This window comes from Rhinatrema bivittatum, chromosome 4 (assembly GCF_901001135.1).
Source record: "Rhinatrema bivittatum chromosome 4, aRhiBiv1.1, whole genome shotgun sequence".
Lineage (NCBI taxonomy): Eukaryota > Metazoa > Chordata > Amphibia > Gymnophiona > Rhinatrematidae > Rhinatrema > Rhinatrema bivittatum.
In genome coordinates, this window is record NC_042618.1 from 335,737,081 (window position 1) to 335,749,671 (window position 12,591).

General features: G+C 42.0%; 1 long non-coding RNA gene across 2 annotated transcripts; it reads right to left on the reverse strand.

Moving 5' to 3' along the window:
* Positions 1–2,793: 2,793 nt before the first annotated feature.
* On the reverse strand, positions 2,794–10,666 carry LOC115089522. Of its 2 annotated transcripts, XR_003856139.1 has the most exons (4): positions 10,482–10,666; positions 6,748–6,948; positions 5,191–5,353; positions 2,794–3,707 (listed from the first exon to the last, which is right to left on the reverse strand). It is a non-coding gene; the product is annotated as an uncharacterized LOC115089522 (long non-coding RNA). The 2 variants fall into 2 exon arrangements; XR_003856138.1 differs by lacking the exon at positions 10,482–10,666 and having other exon boundaries at positions 6,748–7,036.
* Between the last annotated feature and the right edge of the window lie 1,925 nt (positions 10,667–12,591).

Genomic DNA, 12,591 nt, shown 5'->3' on the forward strand with positions numbered 1-12,591 from the left:
GGTGCCAACCAGTGCACAGACTCTAATGATCTTTGCTACCCAGTTGGCATAATTCCACCATTATCTTGGCATGAGCTTTCTCCCTGTCCTGCTGTCTCTCACTTCAGCAAGATGATATCCCTGTCTCGAACATCACAGCTCCATTTCTGTTAGACAATGGCATGGCACAGAAATCATTTTACTGTGGTCCCTTTTATGTTGTTACTCTGCAACACCTGGAATGCACTTCAACATGAAGTACCCCTTTAAGGGCCACTGGATCCTCAAGTCTTTGAATGTGATTGCCATGTAGCTAGTTTCCAAAATTTATTGATGGTATAATTTTTAAGAGTTCAAATTGTTGTCCTTTTAATATACATTAAAGTATTTTTTTTGTCCATGAAATTGCTCAGCTGCCTTTTTTTATGCTCCCTTGTACAGATAAATGTGCAGCTCAATTAAAAACACAGCAACTACTGGAAATACTAGAAGAGATCATTGATTTAAGATCTGACATTGTCAGGATGATCTTAGCATCCATAACTTATTTATATTTTTAAAATTCCTCCATTTTACCAATAAAAATATAAGTATTGCCAAATGTACAGTACACAGAAGGAACAATAAATTGTGGAAGTCCTCATAAAACAAATCTCAAAAAATATTTAGTTTGCAATCTCCTGAAAAAAGTAGTTTTTTTCCCCACAATCAGAACTGAAAGAGGTGATCCTGTTTTTAGTTGTCATGTCCATAAAATGTATTTCCAGTCTCTTTAAATAATTAAAAAAAAAAATCCGATGATAAGGGATTGAAATAGTAAATGACATTGTCAGGATGATCTTAGCATCCATAATTTATTTATATTTTTAAAATTCCTCCATTTTACCAATAAAAATATAAGTATTGCCAAATGTACAGTACACTTTGGGGTAGATTTTAAAAAGCATTTACTCGAGCAAAACTGGTTTTTCCTCGAGTAAATACACTTTACTCAAGTAAGTGGGCTTTTCAAAATTGCTACAATATATGCCATTGAATTGTCCATAGGATTTACTCAAGTAAGTGCACTTTACTCGAGTAAATAGCTTTTGAAAATTGCTACGATAGTATGTCACATTTACATGCGTAACTCCTTTGAAAATGACCCCCAGTAGGAACAATAAATTGTGGAAGTCCTCATAAAACAAATCTCAAAAGAAATATTTAGTTTGCAATCTCCTGAAAAAAGTAGTTTTTCTCCCCACAATCAGAACTGAAAGAGGTGATCCTGTTTTTAGTTGTCATGTCCATAAACGGGCGGATTTTAAAAGCCCTGCTCGCTTAATCTGCCCGGATTTACGCGAGCAGGGCCTTGCGCACCAGCGCGCCTATTTTCCATAGGCCGCCGGCGCGCGCAGAGCCCCGGGACGCGCGTAGGTCCCGGGGTTTTTGGAAGGGGGCGTGTCAGGGGGGCGGGACCCGATGACGTGGCGTTTTGGGGGCGGGCGTGGCATTTCGGGGGCGGGACCATGGGCGTGGCGCTGGCCCGGGGGCGTGGTCCAGGCCTTCGGACCAGCCCCCCGGGTCGGAGCACGGGGCGCGCGTAGATTTACGTCTGCTTCTCGCAGGCGTAAATCTACGGACAAAGGTAAGGGGGGGGTTTAGATAGGGCGTGGGGGTGGGTTAGGTAGAGGAAGGGAGGGGAAGGTGAGGGGAGGGCGAAAGAGAGTTCCCTCTGAGGCCGCTCCGATTTCGGAGCGGCCTCAGAGGGAAAGGTGACAGGCTGCGCGGGGGGATGGTCCGAAGGCCTGGACCACGCCCCCGGGCCGGCGCCACGCCCACGGTCTTTGTTTTAGAAGATATGCCAGATACGCGTGGCGTATCTTCTAAAATCCTGGATCGGCCGCGCAGCCTGTCACCGTTCCCTCCGAGGCCGCTCCGAAATCGGAGCGGCCTCAGAGGGAACTCTCTTTCGCCCTCCCCTCACCTTCCCCTCCCTTCCTCTACCTAACCCATCCCCCGGCCCTATCTAAACTCCCCCCTTACCTTTGTCTGTAGAGTTCCCTCTGAGGCCGCTCCGATTTCGGAGCGGCCTCAGAGGGAAAGGTGACAGGCTGCGCGGCTCGGCGCGCGCCGGCTGCCCAAAATCGGCAGCCTTGCGCGCGCCGATCCAGGATTTTAGAAGATACACCACGCGTAGGTGGCGTATCTTCTAAAACAAATATTTTAGAAGATACGCCACGCGTATCTTCTAAAATCCTGGATCGGCGCACGCAAGGCTGCCGATTTTGGGCAGCTGGCGCGCGCCGAGCCGCGCAGCCTGTCACCGTTCCCTCCGAGGCCGCTCCGAAATCGGAGCGGCCTCAGAGGGAACTCTCTTTCGCCCTCCCCTCACCTTTCCCTCCCTTCCTCTACCTAACCCACCCCTCCGGCCCTATCTAAACCCCCCCCTTACCTTTGTCCGTAGATTTACGCCTGCGAGAAGCAGACGTAAATCTACGCGCGCCCTGTGCTCCGACCCGGGGGGGCTGGTCCGAAGGCCTGGACCACGCCCCCGGGCCGGCGCCATGCCCACGGTCCCGCCCCCGAAACGCCCCGCCCCGCCCCCAAAACGCCGCGTCATCGGGTCCCGCCCCCCGACACGCCCCCTTCCAAAAACCCCGGGACCTACGCACGTCCCGGGGCTCTGCGCGCGCCAGCGGCCTATGGGCCGGCGTATCTTCTAAAATCCAGCGTACTTTTGTTTGCGCCTGGTGCGCAAACAAAAGTACGCAAACGCGCTCTTTTTAAAAATCTACCCCAAAATGTATTTCCAGTCTCTTTAAATAATAAAAAAAAAATCCGATGATAAGGGATTGAAATAGTAAATGACATTGTCAGGATGATCTTAGCATCCATAACTTGTTTATATTTTTAAAATTCTTCCATTTTACCAATAAAAATATAAGTACTGCCAAATGTACAGTACACAGTAGGAACAATAAATTGTGGAATTCCTCATAAAACAAATCTCAAAAGAAATATTTAGTTTGCAATCTCCTGAAAAAAGTAGTTTTTCTCCCCACAATCAGAACTGAAAGAGGTGATCCTGTTTTTAGTTGTCATGTCCATAAAATGTATTTCCAGTCTCTTTAAATAATTAAAAAAAAATCCGATGATAAGGGATTGAAATAGTAAAGTGAAAAATGTAACTAGTGGAAGACAGAGATATAAAATTCATCCTTGGTTCCTCCACACAGTTTGTGTCTGCTTGTTCTTTTCTTTAGCTGTCATCAAAGAAAATGTAAATATGGTTTTATTTGCAGTTATTCCAGTATCTTTAACATTTTTTTTTTATAGTTCTTGTATTTGGATGCTAAGTTAATGTTTGTTTTTTGTTTTGCGCATAGTCATTTAGAAAGTAGCAGTCTCTTTTTTGGGGGGTCTAAAGACGGACTGTGGCTGACATCCCAACGAGACTCTGTTTTTTTTGGTTTGTTTTTTTCCCCCTCTCACCAGTTGTTTCTGTTGAATGGTGTTACTAAGGTGACTTTGAATGAGCTGACATAACGGTGGTGATTGGAGGAAGGTGGTAGGGAGCTGGTTCTTTTGAGTGCCAGCCCACGCAGGTAGGACCAGCTGCTTCCTCGGAACATCTTCTTTGGGTCTTCATACATCCGGGGTTGGCTCAACCTTGATGAGCCTGTGTTACTTATTAGCTCCACAACAGTAGTAGCTGCAGGCGATTACAACCATCAGCAGCACGGCAACTAGGAAGAGGAATGGGAGAAGAGAGCAATTGATCAGCTTCTGTTTAACATGCAAAGAGAAACTCTGGTTTACTGGAAACAAACAGAGGTTAATTGCCATCAAAGCAGCAAGAAGAAGATGCTGCTGCCTGTGTTAACTTCATATTGGGGCATCTAGAGACAGAAATGTGAGAGGATAATTTCATTACTGCTGTCTCTGTTCAATAAACTCAAGCTGAAAGGGCTAGTGGGTGGGTGGGGGGGCGGAAGGGGGCAGTTTTCACACTCTCCGCATGAGCCAAATCTGTAGGTGCCTTTTTTACTCAAGGACTCTGCATCACCTTTAAGTTTGTGGGCAAGTGAGAGTCATTTTGAAATTTGTCATGGATATCAAGTACTCGGACACTTGCAACTGCTCTTGGTGCCAGGTAAGAACATCTTCGGAAAATAATGCATGTAGACTTGAAAATATAATCTAAACATGCTAGTTTTCTATCCTGTCCCAAACATTCTCCTCCCCTACCCCTCCAGAACACCTCCCCTAAATGAGGCTAATGGTACAAGCATTGTGGAACTTGCAGATAACCAGTGTACACGTGGCAATCACTATTAGTCTGCATAAATGGCTTTGAAAGTTGCCCTCTAAAACACAGAGTGGTGTCGGCAGCGTGTAATACACTCTGGTGCTCTTCAGGGCAGCTTTTCCTTTCTCTTTCTTTTGTGCCATTCCCACTGAACCTCGGGCATAAAATTTGGGCAGTGCCCATTGTATTGTGGATCTACCATCCATTTCTCCTTATATCACACCTGCTGCTGGTAGCCAGTTCCACAGTCCCTTTGTCTGAAATGAGGTGGGGGGAGAGGTGATAATTTTTTCTTCCATGCTAGTAACAGCCAAGTTCCACTCCGCTGGAATAGGGGCAAGATCACTAAAGTTCCTGGGAGGCTAAATGTGGAACTTAATATCCCAGGAAGCTCATAGCATTATTCAGCGGGGGAGCTTTGGTTTAGAGTTTAATAAGTAAAAGCAGTTCATTAAATAAAGTCTAGACAAAATTGTAATGTGGCATAAGCATGATGTGTATGGAGGCCTTTACTTATTTCCCTAGCAAAATCTTGTGGTCGCAATGTTAATTCACGTGAATATGTAGAAATTAGGTCAACAAAATATTGAACTAACTCATTACGTCTGTGACTAGCTTTCCCGAGCTATGCTCTCCAGGCTACTGAATTAGCCCCAGATGTACTGAGTTAGTCCATTAAAATGTTTTCACCTAGAACTAGTTTGACTGTTATTTCCCAAGAACATATTCATCCATGCAGACAAAATACCAAATCGTATCAAAATCCAAGGCATCATCTAAACAGCAGACCTCACTGATCTATGAGAACATGTTCTTTGAATTGTTTCTTTGAAATTAAGTATATTTAATATCTGGTCCTTGGCCTGTAGGTGGCATGTGTCCCTTTAAACCCTTTCCTTAGTATCTGGAGCACTACTTACCAATGAACAGAAGAAGAACGGTAAACGCAATAATGTTGAAGAACCCTGACGGAGGGAGTTCCTGAATCTTACTCAGGAATTTCTGTCCAATCGTCTTCAGGTCTTGGGACAGGTTTTGGGAAGCCATTTCTATCCTGCTTCCCAAATCTTGTATTTTATTATTCTAAAGAAGAAAAGAGAGAGAGAGGGTGATTTGTACTACATATTTAATTGCTGCTATAATGGTTGCATGAAGCACATTTAGGTACATGAATAGGTTGTTGAATTGAAATGGACCAGTTTTATTCTGTCCTAGCAATCCACATCCTGGGCCATGGCTTATGCCCCTTTTTTGTGACTGCAGTCTTCTTTTTGAAATGCAAGTTACCCTCACAAGAAAGAGACTCCTGGGGGGAGAGGGTTTGTTCTCATATCATTTTCTATGCAAAAATGGTGAGTAAGGATCTTGTTTCAAAACTCAGATTGCGATCACAAAAATGTGCTAAACCATCACTAAACACGAATTGGTTGATTTGTCCGTCATCGTGGTCCTTAAATCAGAATGCCTTAATGATATCAACACTGTGCTTCTGACACCACTTCGCTCACCTGCCCTTCTTCCCCACAGACAAGCACTTCATTCGTTTGTATACACATCTTGAAATTAACACATGTACAGACACACAGATGCCACTAAATATTCTCGTCATATGTGTGTGTATGAATGTTACCTCCCTTCCCTCCTCCCTAGGATATCTTAATGCTTAAAGAAAGATAAAGTATGTAGGCCAACAAAAAATGTAAATCCCACATTGCAGTCATGGGAGATAGCAAACCATGTGCTGTTAGTCTTCAGTAGCCCTGTAGCAAGCGCTCAGAACGTCCTCAAGTTTTCCAAGCCCAGAAGATCACTGTAACATTGAAGCAGTGGGTGTTCCCCATATCCAGGGATAAGAACATAAGAAAATGCCATACTGGGTCAGACCAAGGGTCTATCAAGCCCAGCATCCTGTTTCCAACAGTGGCCAATCCAGGCCATAAGAACCTGGCAAGTACCCAAAAACTAAGTCTATTCCATGTTACCATTGCTAATGGCAGTGGCTATTCTCTAAGTGAACTTAATAGCAGGTAATGGACTTCTCCTTCAAGAACTTATCCAATCCTTTTTTAAACACAGCTATACTAACTGCACTAACCACATCCTCTGGCAACAAATTCCAGAGTTTAATTGTGCGTTGAGTAAAAAAGAAGTTTCTCCGATTAGTTTTAAATGTGCTACTTGCTAACTTCATGAAATGCCCCCTAGTCCTCCTATTATCCGAAAGTGTAAATAACTGATTCACATCTACCCGTTCTAGACCTCTCATGATCTTAAAGACCTCTATCATATCCCCCCTCAGCTGTCTCTTGTCCAAGGTGAACAGCCCTAACCTCTTTAGTCTTTCCTCATAGGGGAGCTGTTCCATTCCCCTTATCATTTTGGTTGCCCTTCTCTGTACCTTCTCCATCGCAATTATATCTTTTTCGAGATGCGGCGACCAGAATTGTACAAAAAGCCTAGAAAACTTGATAAATTACCATTTTAGTCGTTCACTGAAACTGCTGAGAGCTGACAGCGACCCGAGGTGTTTTCTGCCACCTAAAAGCAGAGCTGCTTCTTTTTCTTTTTCAAATGTTAAACACCTTCTTTCTTCTATCCACACTGGCAAAAAGCTCTTCTGACGTCCTGCTTGGAATTCTGGGCACCAACTAATAGTCACAAATTCTGAATTCTGTGCTCTAGAATATGCAGATCACTGTTTGTGAAATTTCACTCCAGCAGGCTGACATAGACGTTGAAGCTCCTTTACCAACTATGGACAGCATATCATCTGACTAAATATTTTACCAACTTCAACATTTGTCCTAAGCGGATCACAAAAATAATGAAACCTCAGATTTACATAGCGTAAACATCATAAAGCAATATCAAATTTAAGGCATTACATTATGACAGTAGGAGTTAAAAGTGCAGCAGTTTTTGAAAAGGATGGACACTGTGATCCTGAGATCACTCAAGCAAGGGGGGAAATGCTTAAATAATTAGATTTTATATCGAAACATTGACTGAAAGTTTGTACAGATTGGTATGTTTTTTGGCTTCCAAGTCTGAAGAATTCAGAATTTCTTTTCCATATTTTGATATGTTGAAATCTGGATTTCCCTTTTAAATAGGATACCTAATGTGTTCTCTTTATAGCTGTGCAGATTTTTTTTTGTAGTGCATCAGAAACTATGCCAATTTTTCTAATGTACAAGTTTAAGGGGGTGGATAAATCAGTGGAAGTTAACACTTGGCCTGCAAGACAACCTTCAAGTTTTCTGTCATCTCTAATCTAACCAGTAATAATGGGAGATTTCAATTACCCCAGTATTGACTGGGTAAATGTAACATCAGGACATGCTAGACAGAGAAAGTTCCTGGGTGGAATAAATGACAATTTTATGGAGCAATTGGTTCTGGAACTGATGAGAGAGGGAGCAATTTTAGATCTAATTCTTAATGGAGCACAGGATTTGGTGAGAGAGGTAATGGTGCTGGGGCCGGTTGGCAATAGTAATCATAATATGATCAAATTTGAATTAATGACAGGAAGAGGGACAGTAAGTAAATCTACGGCTCTAGCGCTAAACTTTCAAAAGGGAAACATAAAATGAGAAAAATAGAAAAAAACTGAAAGGAGCAGCTACAAAGGTAAAAAGTGTGCAAGAGGCATGGACATGGTTTAAAAAAAACCAAACCATCCTAGAAGCACAGTCCAGATGTATTCCACACATTAAGAAAGGTGGAAGGAAGGCAAAACGATTCCCAGCATGATTAAAAGGTGAGATGAAAGAAGCTATTTTAGCCAAAAGATCTTTATTCAAAAATTGGAAGAAGGATCCTACAGAAGAAAATAGGATAAAGCATAAGCGCTGGCAAGTTAAATGTAAGACATTGATAAGACAGGCTAAGAGAGAATTTGAAAAGAAGTTGGCCGTAGAAGCAAAATCTCACAGTAAAAACCTTAAAAAAATATATCCGAAGCAGAAAGCCTGCAAGGGAGTCAGTTGGACCGTTAAATGATCGAGGGATTAAAGGGGCACTTAGAGAAGATAAGGCCATAGCGGAAAGATTAAACTATTTCTTTGCTTCGGTGTTTACTAAAGAGGATGTTAGGGAGATGCCAAATCACGGTGAACCTAGAAGATGTGGTAGGCCTGATTGAGAAACTGAAGAGTAGTAAATCACCTGGAGTGGATGGTATACACCCCAGGGTTCTGAAGGAACTAAAAAATGAAATTTCAGACGTATTAGTAAAAATTTGTAACCTATCATTAAAATCATCCATTGTACCTGAAGACTGGAGGGTGGCTAATGAAACCCCAATATTTAAAAAGGGCTCCAGGGGCGATCCGGGAAACTACAGACCAGTTAGCCTGACTTCAGTGCCAGGAAAAATAGTGGAAAGTGTTCTAAGCATCAAAATCACAGAACATCTAGAAAGACATGGTTTAATGGAACAGAGTCAGCATGGCTTTACCCAAGGCAAGTCTTGCCTCACAAATCTTCACTTTTTTGAAGGGGTTAATAAACATATAGATATAGTATATAATGGATGTAGTGTATTTGGATTTTCAGAAGGCATTTGACAAAGTTCCTCATGAGAGGCTTCTAAGAAAAGTAAAAAGTCATGAAATAGGTGGCGATGTCCTTTCGTGGATTACAAACTGGTTAAAAGACAGGAAACAGAGAGTAGGATTAAACGGTCAATTTTCTCAGTGGAAAAGGGTATACAGTGGTGTGCCTCAGGGATCTGTACTAGGACCCGTTCTTTTCAATATATTTATAAAATGATCTGGAAAAGAATACGACGAGTGAGGTAATCAAATTTTGCAGATGATACAAAATTATTCAGAGTAGTTGAATCACAAGCAGATTGTGATAAATTGCAGGAGGACTTTGTGAGACTGGAAAATTGGGCATCCAAATGGCAGATGAAATTTAATGTGGACAAATGCAAGGTGATGCATATAGGGAAAAATAACCCATGCTATAGTCACACAATGTTCGGTTCCATATTAGGAGCTACAGTCCAGGAAAGAGATCTAGGCATCATAGTGGATAATACTTTGAAATTGTTGGCTCTGTGTGCTTTGGCAGTCAAGAAAGCAAACAGAATGTTAGGAATTATTAGGAAGGGAATGGTGAATAAAATGGAGGATGTCATAATGCCTCTTTATCGCTCCATGGTGAGACCACACCATGAATACTATGTACAATTCTGGTTGCTGCATCTCAAGAAAGATATAGTTTTGATGGAGAAGATACAGAGAAGGGAGACCAAAATGATAAAGGGGATGGAACAGCTCCCCTATGAGGAAAGACTAAAGAGGTTAGGATTTTTCAGCTTGGAGAAGAGACGGCTGAGGAGGGATATGATCTAGATCTTTAAAATCATGAGAGGTCTAGAACGGGTAAATGTGAATCTGTTATTTAGTCTTTCGGATAATAGAAAAACTGGGGGGCACTCCATGAAGGTAGCATGTGCACATTTAAAACTAATAGAAGAAAATTCTTTTTTTCACTCAACGCACAATTAAACTCTGGAATTTGTTGCCAGGGGATGTGGTTAGTGCAGTTAATGTAGCTGGGTTTTTAAAAAAGGTTTGGATAGGTTCTTGGAGGAGAAGTCCATTACCTGCTATCAATTAAGTGGACTTAGAAAATAGCCACTACTATTACTGGCATCAATAGTGTGGGATATTCTTAGTTTTTGGGTATTTGCCAGGTACTTATAGCCTGGATTGGTCACTGTTAAGGATGCTGGGCTTGATGGACCCTTGATCTAACCCAGTATGGCAATTTATGTTCTTATGTTCTAATCTCAATACCTGTGACTGACTACCATTTCAGACTTGTGAAATATTGTAACGAACTGGCTAAGAACAATTGCAAAGAGTTCACTGTAATTAGTTTTATCCAGGATCCAGTAAGTGGCCAATGAAATTGTCAAAGAATCAATTGAATTAAATAATCAGATCTAATTAACAAAATTAAACATTCAAGTGACGAAAAAATCGTAATGTTCAAAGTAACACTCCCAGTCCCCAAATTAAGAAACTCCCTTGACTGATTGTACAGTCAGTGCTCTTAGATATTTCTTGAAATGGAAAGACTCACAGTCATTGGTTTCCACTGGACACTGTCCTGTGGGAGAGTAAACATGTCGCCAAATAATGCTACTTCATTTACTGGCCAACTGCCAGTCGACCACCTTGGTTTGACATACCTGCCTTTCACTGCCTTTAAATGCTACGGTGCCCCGCTGACCGATTTGTCAGCTGACCTTTTGACATGCTATCTCTGCAACTTAGGGCATCAACATGCACCCCTGTTTCCTCTCCTGGATTCACTCCTTTGGTAGTTTGTTGCTTGGGAAAGGATGCAGTTTTAGCCAGCTTCACGGCTCTTGCTTTTTGGTTCTTGCTACTCGCTTCCAGATCACTGGAAAAAAAATGAAAGTATTGGAGACTGCTGCCCTGTCAGCTCACTAACCACCAACTGCCACAGCAAGAATATCATCTGGGTTTTGGTTTGGTTTTTGAAAAGTATTTCAAGATTGCATTACCTGACACACAGCAGGATCTTGCACTGGCTTATAAAGGGAAGAAGGGAAATAATTAAAACGACTGGCCAAAGTTTGCATTGCAGTATATTGCAAACTTTGTTCCTAGAATTCTTTTTTATCTTGCATCCCAGAAAAAGTCGACACATCCATTCTATGAGCCCAATAATAGCATATGGCTTTGGTGCATTATGTAGAGTAGGCCTGATTGACCTACGGACCATCTGAAAAATTATGTAGGGTAGGCCTGATTGACCTACGGACCATCTGAAAAATGTATCCAGAAATTGTTTCTGGAAGCACTTGTAATTGTGGCGTAAACTGGCATGTGCAAGTTACTGGATGGACTTGCAAAGAGCAGCATGAGATGGGGAGAAGCAGAAGGACACTGGAGTATGAAAACAGAAATAAACAGAGGATTACATCAGGAAGGAAGCAAAGGGTTGATGTGTTACTGATGTCCTGTTGCGGTTTAATATCGATTTGTAGTGTCACTTCAGCATTATATATCGCAAGACCCTCGTGCATGCAGAGAAGTCCTGTTCTCAAAGGCTATCTTTAAAAAGCTATTTAAGTTGGCTTCAAATTTAGGAGCTCACAAAAACTCCTAAACCCAGAGAGTAACCACAAAAAATGTGTTTAAAAGCATAATGTGAGGATGGAATTCAGGAGAGCCAACCACAGATCTCTGCCCATCTTAAATCATCGGGGTGTGATCTTTGATTTATCTATAGCAGTCTGTCATTTTATAGTTTCCAACATGTCCTTCATTTCTATGTGCGTGTCTGGGCGCCAGAAAGTTTTAAAACTGATCCTAAAGTACTTACTGGGCAGCAGTGGAAAGCCAGAGAGAGACTGCAACTTTCTTTCCTGCGACTAATCCCACACCAAAAGCACCCGGGAACTCTTTAGAGTTTTATTGCCAATTTTGCTAGGCTGCGCGCTGTCTCTCTAGTTTGAAAACTTTGGAATCGCATGGAAGGAGAATCTGGCTCAACATCACTTTGTGCATGATGTTCAAGGAGGCAGAGCGCCGACTATATATTATTCAAGTTTAGTGCCAAAAGAGGGTCACATAATGATACACCAGTCAGGATGAGAAAAGCATGAACAGTCAATACTCAGAACACAGTGCCTAAAGGGGTTGCATATAGGGTGACATGAGGGCAATATATAGACAGCAAAATGGCAGAATAATGAAATAATCAATATGCAAGGCAATAGAGGGATTATATAACTCAAATATTAATAATAATGAACTTCACAGGAAACCTTTCCAGTGAAAACTTCTTCATAAAAGGGAGTCCACTCTATGTCCTGGTTCAGCCCGTTGGGATGGAGAGACCACAAATAAAAAATATACCGCTGTTTTCATGGAAGGAGAATATTGGCAGTATCACCCTCCCATACACACATACACACACTCCAGGGGAGGAACCTATCAATGACAAAGAAATATAGGTCTTCTACTGAATGTTGTGTGTCTATCCAATGCGTTTGCGTTATAAGAGAAGCTTCAGCTATAAAATAAAAATATGCAGTTTTTATCTGTTTCCTTTCAATAGCAGTTTTGTCCTGTTCTTTTGGAAATGTGAATATTTTGAACCAGAAAAATTGCACTTTCCCTCCCCAGCTATAAACAATCCTATCCTACTCCCTTTTACCCTGACTACATGTCCTTCCCTTTCCCCACTAGGACAGGCTACCCTGCCTAGCACTCTTCCTATCTTTGCTACTAATTCAGTCTTCCTCATTATCCAATCAGAATAGTCCA